Source organism: Charadrius vociferus, unplaced genomic scaffold, assembly GCF_000708025.1.
Source record: "Charadrius vociferus isolate BGI_N301 unplaced genomic scaffold, ASM70802v2 scaffold174, whole genome shotgun sequence".
NCBI lineage: Eukaryota > Metazoa > Chordata > Aves > Charadriiformes > Charadriidae > Charadrius > Charadrius vociferus.
In genome coordinates, this window is record NW_009648441.1 from 2,708,425 (window position 1) to 2,733,809 (window position 25,385).

The 25,385-nt window shown below is 38.9% G+C and overlaps 1 protein-coding gene across 1 annotated transcript in view; it reads right to left on the reverse strand.

The window, feature by feature from the left end:
* The window catches only part of FHOD3 (formin homology 2 domain containing 3), a 363,610-nt gene that overhangs the window by 196,155 nt on the left and 142,070 nt on the right, over positions 1 to 25,385 (reverse strand). The window contains exons 3-4 of the mRNA XM_009885444.1: positions 18,038 to 18,105; positions 1,412 to 1,517 (exon numbers count right to left, since the gene is read on the reverse strand). The gene's annotated coding sequence lies outside the window, so the exon portion shown is untranslated. The remainder of the gene's footprint in view (positions 1 to 1,411; positions 1,518 to 18,037; positions 18,106 to 25,385) is intronic.

Here is a 25,385-nt window from a genome sequence, read left to right on the forward strand (position 1 = left end):
CTGGAGCAGAAGAGCTGCAGGGCTATCCAGTGTTTGGATTATGAGGCCACTTGGATATACAGGTAGTGTAAACACCTATCAGGCTTCCTTGTTTTGAATTTTCACTATTTGGCTGCAAAACCCAGCTGAAGGACAAAGACATCATCCAGCCACACTAGATCAATGCCGAGCTGATAAAGGAGTAAGCCCCCAGACTGAAGGCCAAACTGTCCAATACAGCACCTTTATTTTGCTTCCAGACTGAATTTTCTGAGACCATCTACAGCCAGTTTTCTCCCAGAAACTTTTTCTTTCAGCTGTAAAGAAAGTCTTTTTTCTTTTGCATGTTTCTGTGTCCTTGTCTAGCTTCACTGTGGTTAACGCTCTTTTACTTTGAGTACACACAAGCTACTATTCAAGTACATTCATATCACTGCACAACTACTGACATAGAATATAATTCTGTGGTATTGGTTTGGTTTCTTTTATACCCCCAAAAGCTGGTATTTGTGCAGTCTAATCTTCAAGCTCTTTGCATGAAGCCACACTTACTATCTGCACCCTTGCTTTCTAGAACAGCATTTCTGGTTCTTACAAAATCCTTCTCCGCATTTTTGTGTTTGTTTTACTTCTCAATTTGCAGTTTGAGTTTTGGCAGCTAAATACATCAAAGTGACATTTGTAAAGACAGCTATATACGTCAGTCTAAGAAAATTCAAATGAGCAATCCACCACAAGTATGCATTCATTAGCACTATTTACTATGAGATCATCCAGCAGCAAAGATCCCTTGGTGTGACTGTTCTCCCCTCACTCATAACTCCTCAAAACACTGAAGGAACTCTCTGAACTTGCAGCCTGAGTTTCCTGGTTCGATGAAAATCACACGCATTCATTTGGGCCACAATACAGTAAATCAGCTTTCTAATCCAGCAACACACGTTTTCCGCATCACTCTCCAAACCCTACCTTTGTCAGTTATCTTTTAAGTGCAAAGAACGGAATGTAAACTTCTCATTACCTGTTTAACTCCAAAATATCAGACCGCTAAAAATTATTACTAGCTAACTGACCTTAAGATATGACCATCTCACTGTTTATTCCATAGCTACTAATCACATTCCAAGTTAGTTTGCTCTGTGCCCTTTGACATTTACAACTATCTGGTGAAAGCTTTAAAAGGCCTTTTCCTTCTTGGAATTACAGTTTTTCAGTATAATCTACAAGAAAAGCTGAACAATGGAGAGACTATCAATATTTGAATTTTCCAATTCATCCTGCTCAGCAGTGAGTATTAATCACCCCGTAATTTTCCTGCCTAACATGCAACAATCAGGATCAAACTGAGAAACACGTTCCAAGACACTTAACGCGGCAAGTTGCAGCAGACCTGTGAGAGCAATAAAAACAACTTTTGGATGCATTCCTTTACCTCTCAGGATGTAGTTCTGATAATTCTGGTCGGCCTCTGCTCCCACTTTGATTAAGCAAGTCAGACCTTCAGCGACAACAAACTCATGAACCAGGTCCTTGTCATCCTGCCACAGAAGAAAGGAAAAGCTGTGTTAGAATTTTGAAAAGCAAAGAAACAGGATATATCATAATGTAAAAACAAATGCATGCCTGCAACACTGACTTTACATTTCAGATGATGTAAGCAAGTTGATATGAAAGTTGTTATATAGAAGACCAGAAGCGGAATTCTGAATTTTAAAATCAGAATTAAATACATCAATGCAAAGCAAGAAAAAACAAGCCTTTACCTTTAGGTCAACTACAGAAGATTAAAATTAGTAAAATATGACTTTTGATTTTTTTTTTTTCATTAAAGGCTTGCAGACATTTTTCCCGATACTATAATCTCATCATACCACATAAACAGATATCCTTAAAGCCTTTAAGTGTCAAGAGAAACAAGAGAAGGTCGTCTCTATGCCTTAGCATAATTCCAGTTTCAGTATTTTAAGTGCATACAGCAAAACTTTAAAACTCGCATTTATTGCAATGTAATACTATATTCATTATCTTAACATAATATTAATTCATTATATTTAGAATGGGAAAGTATAGTGTTGAATATAAGAACACCAATAGATAATATTCCCACACTGTTATGGAAAACACAGCAAACACAAGAGAAAATACTCCTTAGTATTTCATGGGAATTTATACTTGTTAAAGTGACATGCTTTTTTTTTTAACCATCAGTCCTTTACTCAGTGCAGCAGAATGATCCCGTATCACAGGTATATGTGATACCAGGGAGAGGAGGGCTTTGCTGGGCGCTATATGCACTACTACGCCAGGGGACTATAGAGCATCGTATCTAAAGCTTGCCTTCTCCTTTTAGAGAAGGCTCATGTAGACAAACAGGAGGCTACTAAAATCTTCATCAGAGAGCACTTAATGAATTAACCATACAAATTAGGCACAAAATCAATTTAAAATATTAATGGAAGACAACTACTCTGTGGACAATCATAGTTGATGATTACCTTCTTTGAGTATTTTTAATATACATTTTCATCCACAACAGCGTATTAAATAGAATTTTCAGATTTCCAGTAATGCAGCCCTGAGAAGCCAAGATCCAGACAATAGATAGTTAAGAGTGACTTCCGAATTCACTGCAAACACTTAGAAAACTGCCAAAGGAAATAAAATAATCAAGCCCCTTTTAGTGTGACAATTCGCTTACTGCAAATTTCTTTCAGCCTGACAGTTTATTTCTTATGAATTTCCTTCTCTCACCAGAGCTAAGTTACTTAATTCTTAAAAGCTGGCCAAATGTGATATTTAAAATTCTAAGGTGATCTAGCAATTCGTAACAAATTTAGAAATTATGAGAAAAAGTTTGTTAAAACAATTTAAATATGTATTCTACAGTCATGTATAGATACGCAAATCTATCACATCATAAAGGTGATTTATCCTTTAAAAAGTATATAAAGAGGAAGCATACAATCATTCCCCACATCTTTGCAAAAAAGTGTATCGTAAAACCCCAAAACACATGACAGAAAATCCAGTACCATGGCACACTTGAGCTAAAAATGTTATTTATTTCTTAGTCTCAATATTTTCTTTTTTGAGGGTGTTATTTTTTTCTGTAGATAGATAAAATCCTTAATAGTGTTTTCTGCAGAGCTAGAAAGTTTACAAACTCCCATGTCGTACCAGGGCCCTACAGACGCAAACACATGATTTTATGAAGATGACAAATTTCCTCTATCCGTTTGCCATACTCAAAAGATGGTAGAGGAAGAGTACACTGACAATATACCTGTTAATACAGACAGCGCTAATTACATCCCGATTTCCTCTGTTTTAAAGGTGCATGCACAGATCCCCCTCCGCTGCAGCCCACCAAGGAATTTGCTTTGCCGTTCCAGAAGAGAACTGAAGAGTTAAGGCTGTTTATATTGATCACCTACGGACATCTTTACAGCAGGGGACCTCTGGCTGGCAGGGAGGTTGCTGTATGTTTGGCCAAGCCACCCATCTAAAGAGCGTGGGATGGGGGCCTAGGAAGGGGCACGGTCAGCCAGGGCACATGCAACTCTGCCTGTCCCATCCCGAGCAGTGGCCTCTGGCAAAGCCCTTCCCAAACGCCACCAGTCAGAGGACTGAACTCTTAATTTTGAAGCAATTGATCTCAAGTTAATTTGTGCAGCAAGCAATGCCGAAATTCCCATGGTGACCTTCCAGAACAACATTTTACAACAAATGGAGTCCTCAAAAAACAAGAAAGCACCCAAGATAAAATACTTTCTGATGATCAAACCCACATCTCAAGTTAATTCCCCCCAAACTTGGGGTACTTCATTTAAAATCAAGCAACTACAAATAAATACATAAAAAAATATGCATGCACGCAATATACAGATCTAGATCACACTGGACAGCAAGCAACGTTCAAGCTCACATTGTACGATGGAGTGCCACCTCCAGAACCATACCCAGGAACCCCAGAGAAGTCTCCTCCCTGGCCACCCCTTGGAGGCAGGCAACTACTCCCTCCCACACAGAGAATCATAAAACCATAGAATAGTTTGTGTTGGAAGGTACCTTTAAAGGTCATCTAGTCCAACTCCCCTGCAACGAGCAGGGACATCTGCAACTAGATGAGGTTGCTCAGAGCCCCATCCAACAAGACCTTGAATGTTTCAACATCCCTTTGTATATGGTGTTTTTAGTTCAAAGAAACTTGAGTAATTTCTTGTTCTTCAAGAATTTTGAATCTTTCTTCTTCTAAAACTCAAGAGAGAGGAAGATATCCCTGGAATTCATCAGCTAAGCTAAAAGAAAAGTTTATTCAAGGTTCAGGTAAACTAAGGCCACATGCCACGGTAATTCACAAGAACTTCGCACGCCTAGAAAGTAAGTTACTTTGCTTTTCAAGGGTAAATGGTTAAAAATTCCCTGCTACTGAATAAAGAAGGTAGCAAACTTCCCCTACCCAGAATGGGCAGTGGTGGGAGCAAGGTAAGGGACAGGATGGACAGGAGTACGCAGAATTTAGAAAAACTAACAGAACTTGGTAGCATAGTGCAGAATCAAGAAAGCTGTGGGCAAAACATCCTCAAAAATAGGTTTTCTACAAATCTGATGACAAATAGATGCATCTTTTATCGGACAACACCGTTGTATAATTTAAGAGAAACAAGATATATAACAATATAAACTACTGAGTGAAATAATGACAATTCTTTTTTCAGATGATAATGGTGTCCTAGCTCTGAGCACACTTCCTTGCTCTTTAAATACCTTTTGTTGATACTTGAGTAGACATTTTGATTTTTCATCAAGTGTGCTTGCATCATCCTTGAGTTGAGAAAAAAAATAATCTATTCTGGATTGACTCACAGTCAAATAAGCAGGACTGGAAAAAACAGGAAAAAGGAATAACTGGTCTGCGGATTCTGATGTTTGTTAATAGACCTAACGTGCCTGTTTATGAAAATAAAAGACAATTGGATGATACAAAAAAATATTCCCTATGCTGGAGAAGCTAACAGTAGTTCAGCTTCAGAGACCTTCAGGTCAAACTCAAAAACTAAATAAAATTCTAAACAGCACACAGCCATTAAGGGCTGTTGACATTCAGTGAAAGATAAAAACTGAAATAATACCAATTATAACTTTAAGATGTTCCCCATAATCTTAAATAGTGAATGCATATTACAGTATCGCCTGGGGAAAAAATAGCATTTATGTCTCAAAGTATCTCATGCTAAAGATCTGTTTTATATTGGCGCCTTTTTTTTAAAAAAAAAAAAACAAAAAAACAAAAAAACCCAACCAACCAAAACCAAAACCAAACAAAGACCTTCCCAAAGCAAATTCTGAGATCTGCATTTTGAAACTTTTTCAAAGCAGCCAAAGGAGTAAACCACTACAGCATAGTCTCATCCTTGACTGAAAGGAGATATATTACTGGAGAACAGCAAAGGAAATGAAGGGGATGAGGGACTCGAACCAGACCGCTTTTGGAAAGCACTGAATAAACAAATCAAACCTGAATTTAAAAAAAAGCTTTTAAGGTACTTCTCCTTTCCCAAATAAAAGGGAAAAAGAAGGTGTAATGAAGCGGAGTACAAACACATCATGCTCTAGACATAAATCTGACCTCAGTACATTATCTATCCCATCATGTATATACGATGAGAGGAAAGAAGCAAACATCTGGAATGTGCAAAGAAAGATGAAAGGCATCCAAGCCCATACGTTCTACATTGAAAGGAGAATGTTTACATCAATTTTGGTCTAGGATAATCTTTTCAGACCCATTAACTCACTGACTTGCCAAGTTAGGTGACCTCAAGAGTAAAGGCTACTCTCCAGCAGTAGTAAGAGGTTCAGGTTTCCAGGAAGAGAGCATTCATTGTAGAGAATATATGGTGTCTGTGACAATGATACATACAAGTAGCTGCCACATGCATGTGATAACAGTTAGAAGGAGGCAGGGAAAGGTTGTCATTTGCCATGGAAATGGACTCCTCCACTAATATCACAAAGATTTATGACCCCCTAATCAGCAGGCATTAAGGCACTGATGAGAAAAGCAGCAAAACACAGGCAAAGCTCTCTAAAGCTTCCTGCTAAGCTCCTGCAACTATAAAGATTGTGCAGTGACACAAAGGCTGGCTACTTAAAGTCTTTATGAAAAGATACCATTGGCCTCGCCAGATAACTATACTTTACGCGTTCATTCATAGACTTGGAATAGGTCATGTCTCTTCCTCTCTTTAGGCACCTCAGATGAAAGAAAAAACAAGATAATGTATGTCACTTTGTAATAGAGCTCTGTTTTTGTCGAATGTATAATGAAAAAGACATTAAATATATTCAAACTGGTGAGTTTAAAGCTTGCTTATGTGGTTGGCAAAAAGTACAAATCATACTTTCACCTCCATAACTCAGCCTCACTATTAAAGAGACCCCACAAACCCTGTGATCAAGCAGTCTATACAGTATGCTCATGGGCTACTAGCAGAATAAGAAGTGTAGGCAGGATTCCCACTTTTCCTACCCGTTCTCCTGTCTCTGTACCATTCGATATATTCTCTACTGCAGTTTTGCAAGGTCTTATCTGAAGGTGGAGACCGAAGACTTTTTTTCTAGGAATGACACTTTGCGAGAATGCATCTTATCTGATGTGCAGCTTCTACGTGCAAAGATAAATTGTTTACATATTGTTAAAGATAAATCTTTTTGAAGCCTGCTATTTCTGTGGGCCATATGTTTGAAAGCGTTTACCCAAAGCATGATTATTTTTATGCCACAACAAAGTTGCTTCGCTTCCTAATAAGAATCAAGGTTTTGGAACACAGTTTCTCAAGGGGAATTTCTGGGTTTTTTTAAGCTAACAAGTACTGCTGAAAGCTCCATTCCAAGTATTTGGGAAAACTGGATTAGTAACTGAATATTCACATTTGGATATGCACATACATATTTCTCTTTTACGTGGCTAACAGCTGTGCAGAGCACTGTCTTTCCAAGGAATTATAACAAGATGCTTGTCCATGAGATTTTCACCACGAACCACCTCATTTTTACCTTATTTTTTCCTTTCCTTTCATAAACTATCCCATTGTTTCTGGTTGCTTGAGCATTTCCACATTTAATCCTATGCTGTACAATTCTCTCCCGTTTCTGCTACAAAGTTAAATGTTGCACATTTTATAACATTCATTTCTTTAAATAAGGAACCATGGGGTTCCCCAGCCTGTTCCTCCACATGACATGTTACGGAGCGAGCCAGCAATCACATTCTGTACCGACCAAACTTTCCAAAATGCAAAAATTGCAATAATCCAGCCTAGAAGTCAGAGCAGCACAGGCAGCCGGGGTACCAGCCATAGCCACGAGAATCTTCTTGCTAAGCTTTGCCTACTGGCTTACGGGAGAGGATTGCACTCACACTGAGCTCCAGCAGCTGACACACTTCACCCTCTGTCTGAGGAAGAGCTTCCCTGTCTGCTCTGTCACTCTACAACATCCCTATTAAGAGGGATTTAAACTCTAATGATTCTCAGGTCAGCTCTGATTTTGTCTGTAGACCAAAACCAGTAACTTCACAAAGATACACTGCATTCGCATTTGAACATGGTGATAATTCACCAAAGCAAAAGACAAGATGAATATTGCCCTTTCACCATGCAATGTAGCATAAAAGAAGAAATGTAAACCGTACTGGATTCGAAGAGGAGGAGCATCCTCCTCTGCCCCCTGAAATCTTGCGGGACAAGATGCTGGCAGTATCCCAATACAGAGTCCTACAGGCAGAAAGGGCACGGCTCATTCAGACACTGCCTGACTCCTGAAGTAAAAAAATCACTATTTTTTAAGAGGGGGAGCTCGGGAAATATTTACTCATTGTTACGTTCATCGATGAAATATTATGCTGGGAAAGTGCGCTGTTGCCGCTCCACATTAATACATCAGAGCAAGGTCTCCTTGCAAACCCCTCTTCCTCAGATTCCCCTGCAGGAGTACATGCTGCACAGCAAGGAGGGAGAACTGAAACAGAAACCCCAGACGATTATGCTCAGTGTGACAAAAATAAAATAAACAAAGAAAAATAAATGGATCACTAAAATGCTAGTGCACTTGCAGAAAGTCCCCCCAAAATTATAAATGATGGCCACCCTCTTTGGAAGTAGAGAAAAATAAATTTTTTTCAGTCTTTTTTTTTTTTTTAAATCTCCTATAAAGTCAAGATAGGATCACAAAGTTCATCTGGTTTTAGGAGGATTAAGGTTTAGGGATTAAGTTTCATTCACTTGGGGATGTAAATTAGTGGCAGAGGGACAGCAGCTGACCAGTGAGGACAGGGAGGAAGGAGTAGGAAGGTCAAAGAGCAAAGCATGCGCGACTGCAGGCTTTCGCTGGCGTAAATCTCAAATGACAATACATCTGGCATTCCACCACAAGAAAGTAAAATGCAGGACGATTGCACAATATACTTGAAAAGCCTCCTGTTACTAAGTGGATAAAGGCAGAATGATGAAATTTGGGTTTCCGTTAGCATCAATAATGGGTAGGTCCTTATTCCATACTTCCTACTCCTAATAGTATAAGGAGAACAGAAATTTACTGATCTTTTTTCCTAAGCATTCCTTTGGCTCTAGCAAACCCTCATGTATACAAAAAAAACCCAAACCAAAACAACGCCACAGCTTGCTCCTAACCTGACTGCCCTGGGTAGCGGTAGCACAGGCTATAACCAGAATCATAGAATCATACAGTGATTTAGGTTGGAAGCAGCCTTGAAGATCATCTAGTTCCAACCCCCGTGCCATGTGCAGGGACACCTCCTGCTAGATCAGGTTGTTCAAAGCCCCATCCAGCCTGGCCTTGAACAGCTCCAGGGATGAAGCTTCCACAACTTCTCTGGGCAACCACCCTCAGAGTCAAAAATTTCTTCTAATATCTAATCTAAATCTACCATCTTCCAGTTTAAAGCCATTCCCCCCCCCTTGTCCTATCACTACATGCCCTTCCATTACCTGGAAACCTTCACGCCCACAGGTTGCCCACATAATTTCAAATGCTTATATGATGCTCTGCCCTATTAGCAATGGAAAATTAACAGCCAGTTCCTCTCAGCCCTCCTTTCAGGTGCTCTCTGTGACCCCAGATTACTCGACATGAGAAATATACCACAATAAAGTCTCCACAAGAGTATCTTTAACTATTGCTACCTGCCTTCAGTATGCATCACATCTGCTAAAGTTACCAGCAAAATAATTACTCCCATTGACAAGACTACAATGATGTAGTAATAAAAGAGTTATGCTGTGCTCTATTAGAAACAGAAATCCCAGACCATTTCTGGAGTCCAGCTTTTTTACTGGCTAAGCAACAGGTTGCATTTTATAGATCAAGATTGGCTTGCAATGTTTGCAGTTAGAAAAGCTCATTTTGGCTTGAAAACTGAGTAAACATAGTCAGGAAGTGATTGAAGGAGAATGGACCGCCAAGATATAATTTATAGTTACTTTCCCACAATTTAAACTATAGTTCTGTTCTTTGGACTCCAAAATTATTGATATAATTAAAATACTAGATTGCCAATCCAGAAGTGCCTGATACTATCTAATTCAATTGTCACTGTTTATTTCAGTCCATTTTAAGGGCCAAGTCATCTATTGCAAACAAATCTGGAAAGAAATCATCCCAAAAACATACACACACACGCACATATATATACACACATACATACATAAACTTATGTCCTATGAGTCTCTCAAGACCGAATTGCAATTTCAACCTAAATTATTTTAGCAGCTACAAAACAATTCCATGTATGGACCAGATGAGCTGGTGGTTAAGCTGGCAAGTGTTCTATTAAGCCATGAAACCTCTGCTCTACATTGAGTCAGGACAATACTTTTAGAAGACAAACCAAACATAGTTCTCGAGGTCAGTAGGAGGAGAGTCTTCTCCTGTCACAAAGAGACCATCTAAGCCAAGTATTTTTGCTCCCTGATACTTGGCAACTCTGAAGGTACCCCAAGAGAAGGATGCTAGGCAAGTTCAGTTGCTGTCTTCCTTCCCCCATGTTCCCACCAGCACACCTAGAAGAAGAACTCCTTGAGAACAAGGGTGCCCTGGACTGGGACATCCCAAAACTGCAGTCATCTGCTAGAGGTAACTGAGGCCAAGCAGCCACTCAATGGAAGCTCCTTCCCCTTGGTGGTTGCAAATGCACTTCAGCTGCTTTACTGCCCTCACTGGCTGTGCCACAGCTTCCACCCCTCTGCTCTCCAAGCTTTTCCCTACACTCCTCAGTGCTGATTCCGCACTCCTTATTTGCTTCTCTCCCCCAACCTCTACACCTTCCCAACTCACTCCTTGTACATCTGTGTAGAAGCATGACCATAACGTGGTATCAAGACATCAGTATTTTCACAGTTTCCATTTTTCCTAGTCTCCCATCTATTTACATGGAGCAACAACATGCAAGGAAATAACCATCCCCCTTTACTTTCAGTGGGGTAATATATCTAAGCAACCTGCAATGCAAAGTTTGGCTTCTAGTGATGATTACAATGAAAATTCACCCTCAAGTATCAATTCTATTGCATATCCTTGCCGTGAGTCAGTTGCCTAAGTAGCAATCACCAAATGCCAGCATTTTTTTTGCCAGCCTTTTAAATGCATCTGTGCCAGCTAATCATAACATTACGCCATTAAAGTATTAAAAATAAATTTTCTTTCTTTCCAAGACAAAAATATTTCAAACAGAGACCATGCTACTGCTTATTATGGATTTTCACCTTGGCACCAATAAACAGATACAGAAATTCACCCAAGAGTAAAGTATTTGATTTTCAGCCATTAATCCCCTGTAGTCTCCCTTCTGAAATACCCTCAAGTCCAGAAAATAAATATTCTGTTGTTTCTCAAGAACACGTTTTCTATTGCACTAAAAATAGCAGCAAAACAAATGCAGCATTTGCTGGTGTTTCCCATTAGCAAAGCAGAGAAGCTGCAATGCTTATTATTTCACACCTCCTTTACATGTGGACACATTTTAAATTGTATGCCTTTCTGCAGTTTCTTTTGGATAGCTGAAACAACACATAGAGGCATAATAAATGTTTTAATAGTTAACATTACATAACAAATTAAAATGCATGAAAATATATCCAATATTTAATACCTTGAAACAAATATGCAATTCTCTTACAGACAGAATTTCTTCAAGCTTGAGGATACTAGGAAGTACTCTAATGCAGAAGAGGTTCAGAGATCTCTGGATTTTTTTTTCATCTGTCCAAATTTGTAAAAATATACAAAACTTTAAACAAGACGGTCTTTCTCCAAGTCTTTCTCAAATTTCTCAAATGACAGGTATACAGATACCCAAGACAACCAGCACTGGCCATGCAGCTATCCCAGGAGCTGTCCTGCAGCACATGAAAAAGAATCTTGAAAAAAAAAAAGTAATGGATAAGAATCAAATCCTGCTTTATTAGATCTGTTGAGATTCCTCTGACTCAAAATCTGTGTGTTTTAGACACAGTTAAGGAATGTTTACAGCATCAAGTTCCAGCCAACAAAAACAGAAGAAAAATATGGTACCAGGTAGACAACAAACATTTTGTACATTTATGAAAAGATTTAAAAGTTTAAAACTTTCTTCGCAATCTCTTATTTTTTTCCTTTTTAAAAAAAACTAATATTGTCTAGTGAAATTAAAGTAACTTCTTAGAATAACTGCTCTTTCCTATTGGGTGCCCATGAAAAAAGGACAAATTTAAAGTCTGAAAACTTTCAGCTCATATTTGTACTGTTTTATCAAGGTCCAATACATCATTTATTACGACCCATTTCCCATTCATTTATTACTTTTTCTTCCTTAGTGACACGCATCTTATTTGTATATGAATGAAGAATTGCTCCTTTAAGATTTTGAGTTTCCCTTCATAAAGAGTTTTCTTCCTTTTGTATACATACAACAAATTCTCCAAAGACCAAGGAGAAAAATCAGCCCACAGCCTTTCATGTTTATACTTTTCTGACGGATAATCTGCCTGTAAAAGACACACACTGGCACTTACACACCGGGAAGGAAATAGAAGTTTGCACTGCTAAGACAAAAATACAGATATCTTCAGTGGATGTAAGTGAAATCCCCAAAAAATCACTCATCTCTTAAGTTAATTAAAGACAATTAATTTCTTCAGTTACCGAGATGAAATTATTGTGATCCTGCCTGATCTTCACCACCACCTTCTCCAAGAACCTTCTGCTTCCCCTTTACTCTGAATGTGGTGTTTTGCTTCTTCAGTAACTTTGGTCATTAACTTCACTACTTTCTCATAACCTGCCCAATTCCCGTATCAGTTGAGGGAGCTGCAGGTAGAAAGCCATCTTACTGTGACACTGCAATGCTTGCTTCTAGTGCTTTCCCTGCACTTAACCTTGCAGTTGCATGATGCCATGTTCACCTGAGAAAGATCTCAGAGATACCATCAAGTTCTGCCACTGAAAATGGCGGGCTACCTGTTTGGGTTGTACAGAGCAATAAACTGATGCACTCCGTCTTTCAGGAAAGGGAATGGAACCGTACTACAATTCTTAAAGCACGTTGAAAGAAAGAACGTTGAAAAGAAACTCTACTATTATTTTCAGCAAGTGTAATCATTTGGAAGTAACTTTCTGCTTTTGGTATTTCATTATGTCAGTTAATGAAGGCATAGATAATGACAGGATCTTTTTACCTAGATAGCTTTTTTCTCCCTGGGAGTGTAAGAAGCAAGCAAGCAAAAATAAGTCGCACCCCAGTATCAGATTATTCTATACAATATTAGCCAGAAAAGCTTTGGTTGCCTCCCCCTGTAAAGACAAAGCATTTAGAGGGAAATAAACAAAAAAAAAAAAAAGTCCTGCTGTCACTGTCTCTGTTTACAACAGTCCATCTACCAGTATACATTCAACCACCAAGTAAAAATAACCATGAAACTAAAGACATTTTCTGACACTGACTTGATGGGGACAGAATTTCATCGTTTGCACCTTGAGTAGACAGCAGATACATCAATACACAGTAGTTTTTTCTTCTCAGTTAATAGTGGAATTAAAAATTACTAGAAAAGTCACCTAGACTAGACCCTACCAGGTATATTCTTCCTGGCAACCAAGCAGCAGATCAGACAATGTTCGTGCATTGCATACCTGAGGAAGCTAAAGAGACAGGCTCCCTGTTTCAATTCAAAAATTCACACAAATTGGAGAATAAATAACGGTGGCTTCCCAAATTAAGCTGTCCTTGTGGTGGAAGAAGTTCACATTTTATAGTGTCTTTAAGGACTGTTTAGATCTTAGCCCGTAACATTGCCTAGGCATGAAGACGCTCTATTTCCCAACAAAATCGAGAAAATGCTCTTGACATTTCCTGTGTCATAGCTATTTTATTTATAATCTCCAAACAGTAACAAGACATATCATTTGTAAAGTAGGATTAAACAGATATGTAAATTACTAGGCAGAACTACGGTGAATTAGATTTGGGACGAAAATCAAGGTTTCTCTTTTCTTCATGACTTACTCAAGAACCCTTCCAAGAGGGCTCTTGAAGGGGAGAGGTGGCAGCCTGCCTCACAAGTGATGACAGCAGCCCGTAAATCAAGTGTCTCGAAGCTTCAAACCCTAAGGAGTCATCAGTCATGCTTGCAAGAGGGGAAGGAGCAGCCTCCTTCCTTGAGATCAATGAGGCAAACACAGAATACCCCTTCTGCTCTCCTAAGGATGATTGATGACTCCTTAGCAGTTGAAGTGTGTGACATTTGATTTCATTCAGTGATAAGATTGTCTCTATCCAAACACCTTCTAGTTAATGTTTCCAGTGCCTCTACATAGCTGTTCTTTGTGATGTTTTACACAAAGCTCAATTGTTCAATGATTAATGAATTTCTCAACAATAGAAGAAAATTCTGTAAGAGAATTTCTGTAACTGTGTTGCCTGATATTCTGATCACAACACAAAACGGGAATCTAGGTTCCTCAAGAAAAATAGTGGGAGATCTCCTGCACTTGTCAAATGACACTTAGTGGGGAAAGCAGTCCTAAAAGAAAAACAGCTTTTTTGCTCAACACTTTAAAATATACCCTTTAGGTCTACTTTCGAGAAAAACTAACCCGTTGATTGGCTAAAAATATTTTCCAAAACTTTAAGAAGCAGTTTTACACGAGTACAGATTTCAGCAGACTTGAAACATGCTTTACAGCTTTCTTATTTTTTCTTACAACACCATATTCTTATCCAGTTATTTCATATTTTGAAATGATGCAATCAGCATGATTTCAAATTATGGTCTGTAATGCTTTGTAACTACAAGGCACACTTTTGTTTATATGTTCTAAAATGTGCCTGCTTTATATTACATCTAGTCATATCAGAGGCCTTGTTAAATAAACTTTTTTAATATCACGTAAATTGCGCAGCACTATTTACATATATTATAGTGCTCATACCAAATTTTTCTGCTTTTAAGATTGATATTGAATTAAATGCTTTAAGCAGCTGTATTTTTATCTCTCTTATGATATCACAATCAGGAAATGCAAGAATGTTTTTTGACCCTTATTTTTTAAGTGTAATGTTCAGCTGGATTGTGCCCTGGATGCCTTTGGGAGTTTTAGTACTTTGCACAAAATTCACGAATCTCTGACAAATGCAAGAACCAAGCAAGTCAGAATTCTGTCAGAAAATACATTCAAAGGGAGCTAACCTATACTTCAGCAGGTTGTCAATTATATCTGTATTTCTTTTTTCAGTTCTTTTAAGGTCAAGTGCTTCATATACTTCTCATCTGAACATTACTTTCCTTACTCCGGAAGTTTGTTCGTCAAAAAGCATACTGGTAAGTCAGAAGAAGAATACTACAGTACAGTCCAGCAAAAGATGAATGTGGCTATCTTAACCCTTCAGAATGAATGACAGGAACACAATGGCATTACTGTCAAAGAAAAATGCTCCACATAACTTCATTATTTTGCCAAAACCAGCCCACCAGAAGAAACCAAAGAGAAATTCCAAGTTTGGACTTGCCAAAAGAATCTTTCATTTAAAATTTGAAACAAAGGGATTGCTTTTGCCAAACATTGCTAAGCTTTGCTGAGGCCTCGCGTGAAAAACCAAGAACTCAGACTATTTGGAATTCATATTTGATGTAAAACTTGGGCTTGTTCCCACTTAATACAAATAAGAGACTGCACGTTACCTTGAAGGTCTTTAAATTAAAAATTATACTGACACAGAACTGTGCCAAATTAACTCAGCTATGATGAAATGATTATAAAAACATGGTGTTACGAACTGTCTTGGCACCGAAAGACATGATGAAGTCTCCACAACACTCTGAAAATTTGTTAAAATGAAAATAAAGACTGGTTTTGAAGTCAACATTTTATTTCTGAAAGGTTATATTCCTAAGGAATTTAAAATACTAAATATAACGCGATAAAAAAATCAAAGAGATATTTATGTTGAAAAATAGACCTTTTAAATAACTTTTAAAATAATGATAGCTTTCTAATGCTAACAACACTTTAATGTTGTAGACAAAAATTAGGTATGACTTTCTGCAGAATAGTGTTCCGTCTATAATATGACCTTGTAATATTAACTTGTATTTTTCTTCACTAAAAAATTGAAATAGCTTTTCTTTCTAAAATAGATATAAAAATCATCTTACGTCCTCTCTCATGGTTCATCACAAGATAAACTAAAATCATGCTCAAAAGATGCCCTTATAGCAATGCCAGTAACTGTTGTTAAGGACAGCGAAGTTGACAGGCAAACGGGAGTGTACATCATACAGGGTTCCATTTTGCAGTTTGACATGTACTACCTCAAATACTTGAGCATATGATATGAATACTCTCCAGCTTGAAAAAGACTTCTCTTCAATTATCCACTAACGAGAACCTGTATTTTGAGAGTATACAAAGATTTTTTTGAAGGGTATGTTTGTTCGACAAACAGCCACAGTCCTACCAGGTAGCTACTTAAAGTGGTAACAGATAATTCCCAAATGCCTTTCCATATCACATTCATTAGGAAACAGGGAAGTGGACTTTTTCAAGGAAAATTATGTTCTGAAACTGTCAGACAGGCTTCACTTAAAAAAAAACCAACCAAAACCAACCACAGATATGGTTTGTGTGCATCATTTCTCCCCTCCCTCTCATTACTCTTCAACCCAGTCAACTCCAATTAAATTTATTTGGATAAATATTTAAACATTTCAATGAAAACAGCTCATCAACTAGAAGACAGAGATCTTACTGGTGTGTTCACTGAAAGCACTGAGCACTATGTGCTCCGAAATACCTACTAGACTTCAAATAATCCCCATGGAACAGAACATTTATGAATACCCAAACTGGGAAAAGTCATGATGGGAGGTATGGGAGGTCTGGGATGACTGGGGAAAGAGGCTTAGCACCCACTGCTAATTATGTGTCAGTGCCCAGATTAACCTGTGGAATATATAAATTCAGAGAAATACAAATACTTCCCAGAAACAACCGAGGTGAACAAAAAAGAGAAGAAACCAGAGAAGACTCCTGGAAACCTGCCTAATTTCTTCTGAGCACACAGTCCACCCACTTGGCAGACTCACAAGGAAACCCAGCTTGCATCACTATGATTCTCAAACAGTCTTTCCCTGGGAATGCCTTGAAGAGACAACGGTTTTCCCAATCTGTGGACATCAGATGACCAGACTGTTTTGGAGCTGGAACTCCTTCTTTATCCAAAAATTTCAGACTTCAAGAATATTTTTCAGATACAGAAGACATCTTCAACTACCAAAATTTTCCGTTAAATGGTCCACACTTCACCATCTACTCCTACTGTTCAGAAAGTCTTCATTCTGGCATTTTTTAAATTCTTAATGCTTAACTTTGAAACCTGCAAACAGCATTGTGCGTTTTGGAAATTTGCAGTTCTGCTGTCTTGCAGAATTGTTAAATGTTGTTATACTTCTTAGAATAAATGTCTATTTAAAACAACGCAAAAATGCTAAATTAAACCCTTGCACCTACCTATTGTGGCTGAAAATCATTGTAGGTTGTTATCCTCCATTTGGATACATTAATAAAGGAGGAGAGGTGCTTTTCTTATTTATTTTGCATTTACTGATAGAAATGAAATGTGTCATCCTGAATTCCATTTTAGGATCATGTTGGCAGTATGGTCTAGTTCCCACCAACTTTTTCTTTTCACTTTTCCTGATCTGTTCTCTCCAACAAGTTTCCTTCCAGTCCTGCAACTTTCCCCAGTCCTTCTCCTTATCCTGTAAAACCAATCTGAAATCCAAGCTTTTAATCCAATTTACTTTCTTACCATCCACACCACATCTTTCACATTGGTTACTTCCCCACAGGACCCAAAATGCTGCTGATTTCAAGTCTCCTCCATAATGAACACTTACATTCTAATCCACGCCTTTCCTTAAACTGTTCATTCATCCTCCTCAGCTCTATGAAGTATCTTTCAGCTAATCAAAAAATCATTTCCTCTAACCTCAATCTAAATTCTAACACCTGTAAAGCTCTCTCATCTTGGTTCCTCATCAGATCTGTCCCATGTATCTTGCTTCCGATTTCAGTTTTTGATGTGGCTTAAACCTAGTCTATTTGTCAATTACTAGGTCAATGTTGGGCCATCACCCCAAGTCATAGTTTCCTAGCTCCTCTTTTCACATCCCCCTCCCAGTCTTCCCAGTACAGAACTATGCCACTGTCTAATGAGCAGCCTAAGTTTTCATTTGAGAGTCACAAGGGCAAGTTCCTGGCAAGTTCCAACCACTAACTCTGCCATTACTCCACATCTGGTCCTGCCTTTCGACAGACTGAAGGAACAGGGGAAGGCCTGCAGACCATAAAGAGAAAAGACCCTAAGAAGCAATTGGCTAACTACACATTACAAATGAAGTCTTAAAATTATCTTTTGCCAGAAACCATGTTATTCCCTACATTAAAAAAAGAAATTCAATTCACATTCAAATCACAGAATGAACAGCCATTATTTGTTCACCTGAAATATTTGTTTCAAGGAGAAAAGTGCCCGTCTCAGCTCCCGTCCATTGGAGTTATAAAGTTTTTCTGGAAAAAAAAAAGACAACAGAAAGAAGGTCAGCATAAACAAAACTGACAACATGGAAAAAAAACAGTACAGATTTCAAAAGAGTTGGAGCAGAAGGGTCATAGCGCCCATTTCCTATTAGGCAGACTGCTGTTAAAGAAAGCAGTTTAGTTTTTTTATATATACATGGCTCATTCATTAACGAAGTGCAAGTAAAACCAGCTTTTAGTTGTCCATAACCTCAGAGGGCATCTCCCAGGTAAATTCACAATAGCTTGAACAAGATCAGTGAGAAACAATGCTCTAAGTCGTTTTTGAAAATGCCTTAAAATACTGCTCTTTCTGCATTAAGGTAAATTTAGGGGTTACCGAAAGTACCAGATTAGTCTCAAAAGACTCAACTGAGAGCACTCTTTGCTTTTGTTATCAAAGCTAGAGCCACTGAATCCCATCCTTGACTGCCTTCCCTCTAGACATTCTTTTCTCATGTTCTCATCTTTCTATTGTTAAATCCTCTTTGCAATGGCAATGAACGTTAATACCAGAAATAGTCGGACAGTCTGTTCTAAGCATAATTCAAAACAGTGTCTTATTCTCATGAAAACTGATCTTGATCTTTTTCTAAATGAAGCAGAAGCCTTCTTTTCATCATCCAATACTGAAATATATTACTTCATTTATTCCCCTACTAATGCATACTCATAGAAATAATGTAAAGAAGACAAAAGCAACTCCTCTGCTATCTTTCTGAACGCTGGTTGTACCTTTGGAGGAAGTCTTGGACACTATGTCTCAAGTTTACTATTGTGTATTTGGAAGCGATGTGTGACTCTATGCATGGATGGAGCAGAAGGTATGCTCTTCAAAAGTCTTTCTGGCCTGCTACTTTCGGTATATCTGACAAAGAGAGACTCTATTCAACACTTCTACAGTCCTCAACTGTAATTTATTACACTAATGCAATCTGAGGACAATGACAAAGGAAAATCAAATCTTCACGGTCACCTGCCGTGACACACTTTGCCTCACCCACAGATCATCGTGAAAGGACATCCTCTGCAATGGACGGCTGCCAGCAGGTGATGAGATCAAAGCTGGAATGACCGTGGAGTGGGAATATTCTTATGAGAAAAAGAAATAACAAACCCCAAAGTTTTCCTTCTTGCTTTCCCTTGTCTATATCTCTTTTAATTACTAATTTACACTACCAAATCAAGATAGATTTCATTTCACTCTCTCAGGAAGTTCAAAAAAGGCCTAGCATTTGAGGATTCAATGCATTTATAACTCAGTAATCATTTTTTACTTCAATCAAAGAAGGCAGGTTTTAATTTTTGAAAAACACTTCTTATTCCCAACAGTCACCTTCAACCAAAGGAAAAATGTGAAGTAAAACTTCAGCAAAAAACTTACACTTTTTGGTTTTTTTGTAAAGTTTGAAAGTAGTTTTGTTCATCCCTAATTGCCTCTGATTTCAAAGGCAGAACGTGTAGAATTGGCAAAACTATTGTTGTTATAAGTTGTCTCCTTCCTTGCACTGTTTATAGATTCCTGACAAAACACTGGAGGAACAGATTTCACTTCAAGCCATAAACTTAGAGACATACTTTAATTACTCTAGCTTAAAAATGCACTGGCATGTGAAACTACATTTCTTGGCAGGATAAAGAGTAATTTTGTCAGGAAAGCTTAAAGAATAATAAAGGTCTTTTAAGACCCGGTCTGTCAACTTTACATGCCATATTACACAAAATACTCCTCTTTGAAAGATACCTCCATCTGGCATTTGTTATTACTAATTTCCCTCTATTCATAATTCACCAGCATCATTACAAGCAGAGCCTCTCCTAACAAGGCAGTACATTATCATCTTAATTAGGAGAGGCACCACTTTTTAAAGTGCTGGCAACTTTGTACATAAATATCAATGTCCTAACAAATGCCATCTGTTGGTCTTGGTCTTAAACAGGAACAATCATCATCCCAGCCCGGGGTAAAGTCCTAACGAACCATTGTTATGATACTATAACGCTGGTTGCTTTCATTGGTGCGTGCAGATTTTTGGTACATCTCAGAGAAACAATGCTGAACATTTTTCTTCTTGGTCTTTTCACAGAACATAACATCATCCTTGGCAATCAGCACAAACAATGCTCTCCCTGCTCACATGTCGCAAAGACAGAAGTTATTAACTGCAGCTCAAAAAGGGGTCTATCATTAGAGCTGAAGAATCAATAACTACTGGAAGTATCAAGTTTGGCAACAGCAGTGACAACAGGACAGCAGCACATATCACAAACACTTGGGCTGATCTGACGCCCCTTTTGAGGAGCAACAGTCCAGGTAAGTAATTTCATTCCTGACGTCTATTACCATCTACACAGAGACAACGTACATTTGCAGATCCCTCCTCACATGGAGCTAATCTTGTTGAATCACCTCAGAAATACAAGTTCCTAACCTCTTCACCTGAAATGGTTACACATGGGCAATATACCGACTGTCTACGAAAGTCTTGGCACCCACTTCTTATAGTGCTGGCATCCATCAGAAACATTGGTGGAGCATAACCCAAGGAGGAAAGTGAGATGATCACTCCTTGGGGTCATGCTACATTTCAAGATGTTTCGGTTTAGAAAAAACACAGTCCATGGCAAACCCAACCCAAGGCAGGAAAGCCTGTGTAAGCCAAGGTACTGCATGGATCACCCTATAAAAGCTTGTGCTTTTATTGCATTTCTGCGTGGTTTTTTTTAAAAAAAAAGACAAACGCATACAGCAGATTACAGCTCAGGGACACTAAGCAAGATGCTGTCAAGGCCTTAGAGAATTCCTACTTGTAAACAGTAACTGAATACCACAGGGACCTCGGGGCTCATCCAAAACGCCCCAGACTGCAACCAGGGCTACAAAAATGCATCAGCAGAAACTGAAAGGCAATAGCCACTCGTAAACACTTTTTCTATGTTAGAAAACCAAATTAAAAAAAAAAAACAAAAACAAACAAAAAAAACAAGAGAGGGAAAGGAACATATGTTTACAATGTTTTCACAATGAAGATGATGCAGAAACCAGATAGCAAATGCTTTTTAACACTCCATGTTCTACATTAGCAATTTAAAGTGTTGCCCTCTTTTAAACAGAGAAATAGCCCTACATGCTAAAGCACAGAGGTGACTGTCCCACGGTGCATCCCTGACAGAGTTGTCTTTAACTGAAACAAATGATTCCTGTGGCTCTGAAACAGGAGTCCAACCTGCTACAACCACCAGGACCAAAAATTCTGAGGTGCTCCAAGGACAGACCAAAAGATCTACCTGCTCACTGCCTTATTATAACACGTTGTAGATAAGCTTCATTACGTACACACCAGGACTGCTTTATGCCAGAATTTGAACATCTGAACTTCAAGCACGAACACTCGCTGCTATACCTCTCCCTGAAAAAAAAGTCTCTGGCCATTTGGTAAAACACATCTCCCGCCCTTCCCCAGGTCAGGAGCAGGCTGGAGACGTACTAGACTCATATGCTTCAAGATTAGAGAAGATAAAACAGGTCAGGGAGTTTGAGATAACTGACTGTGCTTACCTATTAATGACTACATTTCTGATAGTTATGTCCTGATAAGCTATGCTATTGCAGTTCTTTTTTACTACTTTTCTTGAAGAAATAAAGATCAGCAAGTGCAGCTGTGAAATAGGTTTAATTGCAGATGCCTAGATGACAGAAAATTCTCCTGGTGGTTCTCTCTGATGTTAACACTAGAGGGCACTGCTTATTTCTTTATTTTATGAAAGAAAAGGCACTCTGTCCCTCCATGGACTTCCTACTGATTAAGCAATACTGTTTGGGATTCTGAGTTGGTACTTCCTTAACCTTGAAACTCTGCTTTTTATCTGTACACTGTAAAACATTCTGAGAAATTAAAAAGCATCAGCATTGCCGACCTCAAACATTCAAAATCAGAGTCAACTTTTTTGAAACTATCTGATAGAAAACCAGCCACTTGCATGGACTTGAGTTTTATTTACCTTTCTGCAACAAGCAAGAGTCACATTTGTTAAATTATCCTTCACTTCACAATGGGTAGGTGTGTATTCTTGAAAGACAAAGAGATTCTCTTAGCTCACCACTTCTTTCTACAAGCAGAGCGTCGAAGACAATTGGGCTTCTGATACAGACAGACACACACAAGAGGTAGCAGACTACAACTTCCTATTTTTTTCCTATTTGCTGCACCAGCAGCACTTTGGTTGAGAGAAGGCTTCACGCTCTATAAGATAACTGCTATTTAATCCTGATTTAATCCTGATTTTTTGTTGGCTTTTACTTTTGTAAAAATAACTCTACTAGAGAGGAAACAACTCATGCTAGGCGAAAAGGGATTTCTCTAGCTGAATTTGGTACAAATGTGGCAGTGGAAGGGAGGCAGTTTGGTTTGCAATTGGCATCTTTTCAGAAAGCCAGAGAAGCCTTTGAAGATCTTTATGTTACCAGACCACTGGTAGCTTTCAAAGGGGATTCTATATTTTCAAAGATGACCATCAGAGGCTCAAGTTCCATTGGGTATTCAACTCTTTCGACTACATGGGAAAAGGACTTTTTAAAGAAAATAATAATCGGTCTCTATAGTCTTCATGAAAGTATTGACTTTTCTTCTGCTTTCTGTGGGAAAATGAGTGTTTTCAATCCACAATAATAAAAGAAAAAACAGAACTGGCTGAATATTGGTTCGTTCAATCCCATGTATTACACCTGACCTCTGACTGACAGGGTACCATCCTCCTCCCTTCCCCTTCCATCACACCCATTGAATTAGTCCCTGGGATATAGTAATTTATGTAGCATCAGCCTTTTGAGCTATTGGCAAAAGCTCGTGAACATCTGGCTGAGCACAAATGGGAGTTGCTCTGCTTCACTTGTTGCTGCCTGAATGACCTCCACATCTCCCATCCATGCCTCTTTTCTTTAAAGTGTAATTTCAAGACGGAGCTCCTTTACTTACAATAACATAAAAGGGAGATTAACTCCACATTTGATTACATTAGCTGGGTACCTGGTGCAGATCTAATTAAACGACATTTAAAACATTTCCTGCCATACATTTCTAAAATCCTTGCATGGGACAAAAGTAGCAATATTCTCTGGCTTCCACTAGCCACTTGCAAACTGGCTAGTACTTAGAAACTAAAAACTTGAATCTTGTCCCTGCAACAACGAATAAAATATTAAGTGCTCACTAGGAAGAAGTATCAGTGATAGAAGTAATAGTCTTTTAGAATTTAAATGAACTGCCTAGGTTTCCACCAGCACTGATGGGGGGGAAAATATTAAAGAAAAATGTTTATAACAATAAAAAAAATCTCTTTCTGAGAATGTCAAGTGCCACACTTCCAAATTTATTACTACACTATTCCAATTTGAAATGGGTGATATTCTATCTGAATGAATTTACGCAATTATAAAACTGGGTAAAAATGTGAGCAGCACAGAAAGAAGTCAGGCGTACGGGTCCAATCCTGCGACCAGGCTTCAGGAAGCAGCCTGGCAGACTTCACTGGCTTACTCCAGCGGGCCCACGGGTACATACAGCACTGCAGATCTATGAAACAACTGTATATAAAACTAATTAGTGCAGTGTGCCAGTCTTTCACTGTATGTCAAACAAATTAAAGCAGTCCTCTAAGAAAAGACCTGGTCCTGTGCCAAGAATAGGCTCTCTTTATAGTTTTGCTTTTGTCCACAAAAGCTAATCATAAATGTGTTGGCCAGACAAGGCACTCTCCTTTTCCTCCCAGACCCCCTAGAAAATACATGGAGAAGGGATTCATTCACAGGCACATTGCCCACTATTTCATTAGCACAATAGCTGCTTCTGCTGAAATTACTTCATTTTGCCTGTTACAAATCCTCATTTTTTCTCCAAATCTGGTCTTATTTTCTCTTTATAAATAGTTTGTTATGCATTAATTAGCAAAACACACCACGTGTGAACTCAAGCTATATATTCTCCCACTGATAACAGGAATGGTTAGCACGTAGTGACAAAAAGGAGTTTTCTCACTATAAAGGACCAGAGGCCAAGGAAGTGGCTGCGTACAATTTTGGGAAGCCTGGCTGCACAACGCTGTGCCCACGTCACCGTCAGCACCGACTGCTTTGGAGGAATGTGCAGGCTGCCCCCAAGGAATACCGACCCAGTTCTACATCCGAGCAAACCCTCCCTCCCCCTCCTTTTCATTCAGACACAGCAGCTGCTTAGCTAATTATCTGGGACAGTGGGTCCCCTCAGCAAGCAGGGTCCTTTGCCCCGGCTGGGACAGGGGCATCCTTTGTGGGGAGAAGATCCTATTACGCCTGCATATGAGAAGAGCTCCCCTTCAAACCCACATCCTTATTCCCTTTCTCTGTAAAGGACCCGCAGGTGGGGAGTGGGAGGAGGGAAAGCCACAGAATAGCCTTGGACATCCTTTCGTATCCCATACCCTAAAGCCACGCTGGCTGAGGCTTAAAGTACAGGGTGCAAAGAGCCACCTGCATACCCCAGGGAGCCCGTGGGTTTGGACAGGCAAGCAGGGAGAACTCCATGGTGGGATCTCCACTAGGAATGAAAAATAGCCGATGTGGCCAGCACTTGAGAGCAATTCTGTACGTTTGTGCTTAAGGAATTTCCTGCATCTTCAAGGGCAGAAGTCTGCTTTCCTGCTGCTGTAAGAAGCAACTGGCAGAAATAGTCTCCTGGATTTCCACAGGGAGAGCCCACAGGGCAGAAACCCCACTTTGGGAAGAAGAATTGGAGCTAACCCTTTTTGAACATTTCTCTGAAGCACCAAACGTTCTCACTTCTGTCACAGGGGAATTAACATAAAACTGTCAGCACAAGAACAATTATACACTTAAATTCAGTGATAAATGCATCCAATCCTCCAGGTGCAAGTGTCCTCCCCATGAAGCGTACCCTGATTCTTGCTCCTGTATTTCCAAGCGATATGAAATGAAATTCAGTCATTTGCAGGAAAAGGAGTAACAATAAGAAAACTCCAGAGGACAGAGGAGAAAAATGATGACCCTGAGGATGAGGAATCAGAGACACAAAACAACAGAGAAACAACACAAAGACAAGTACAGAAGAGCAGAGGGGAGTCAGTAAGAGAAAGAACAGACAGCAGGAGAGGTGAAGGTCTGGAGTGCCACTAATACAAAAAACAATAATGCTTAAAGAAAGCAGTGATGCTTAAATGATCACCTACAGAGAACTAAACTTAAGAATTAGGAAGCATGGAAAGACTGAGTGAGAAAC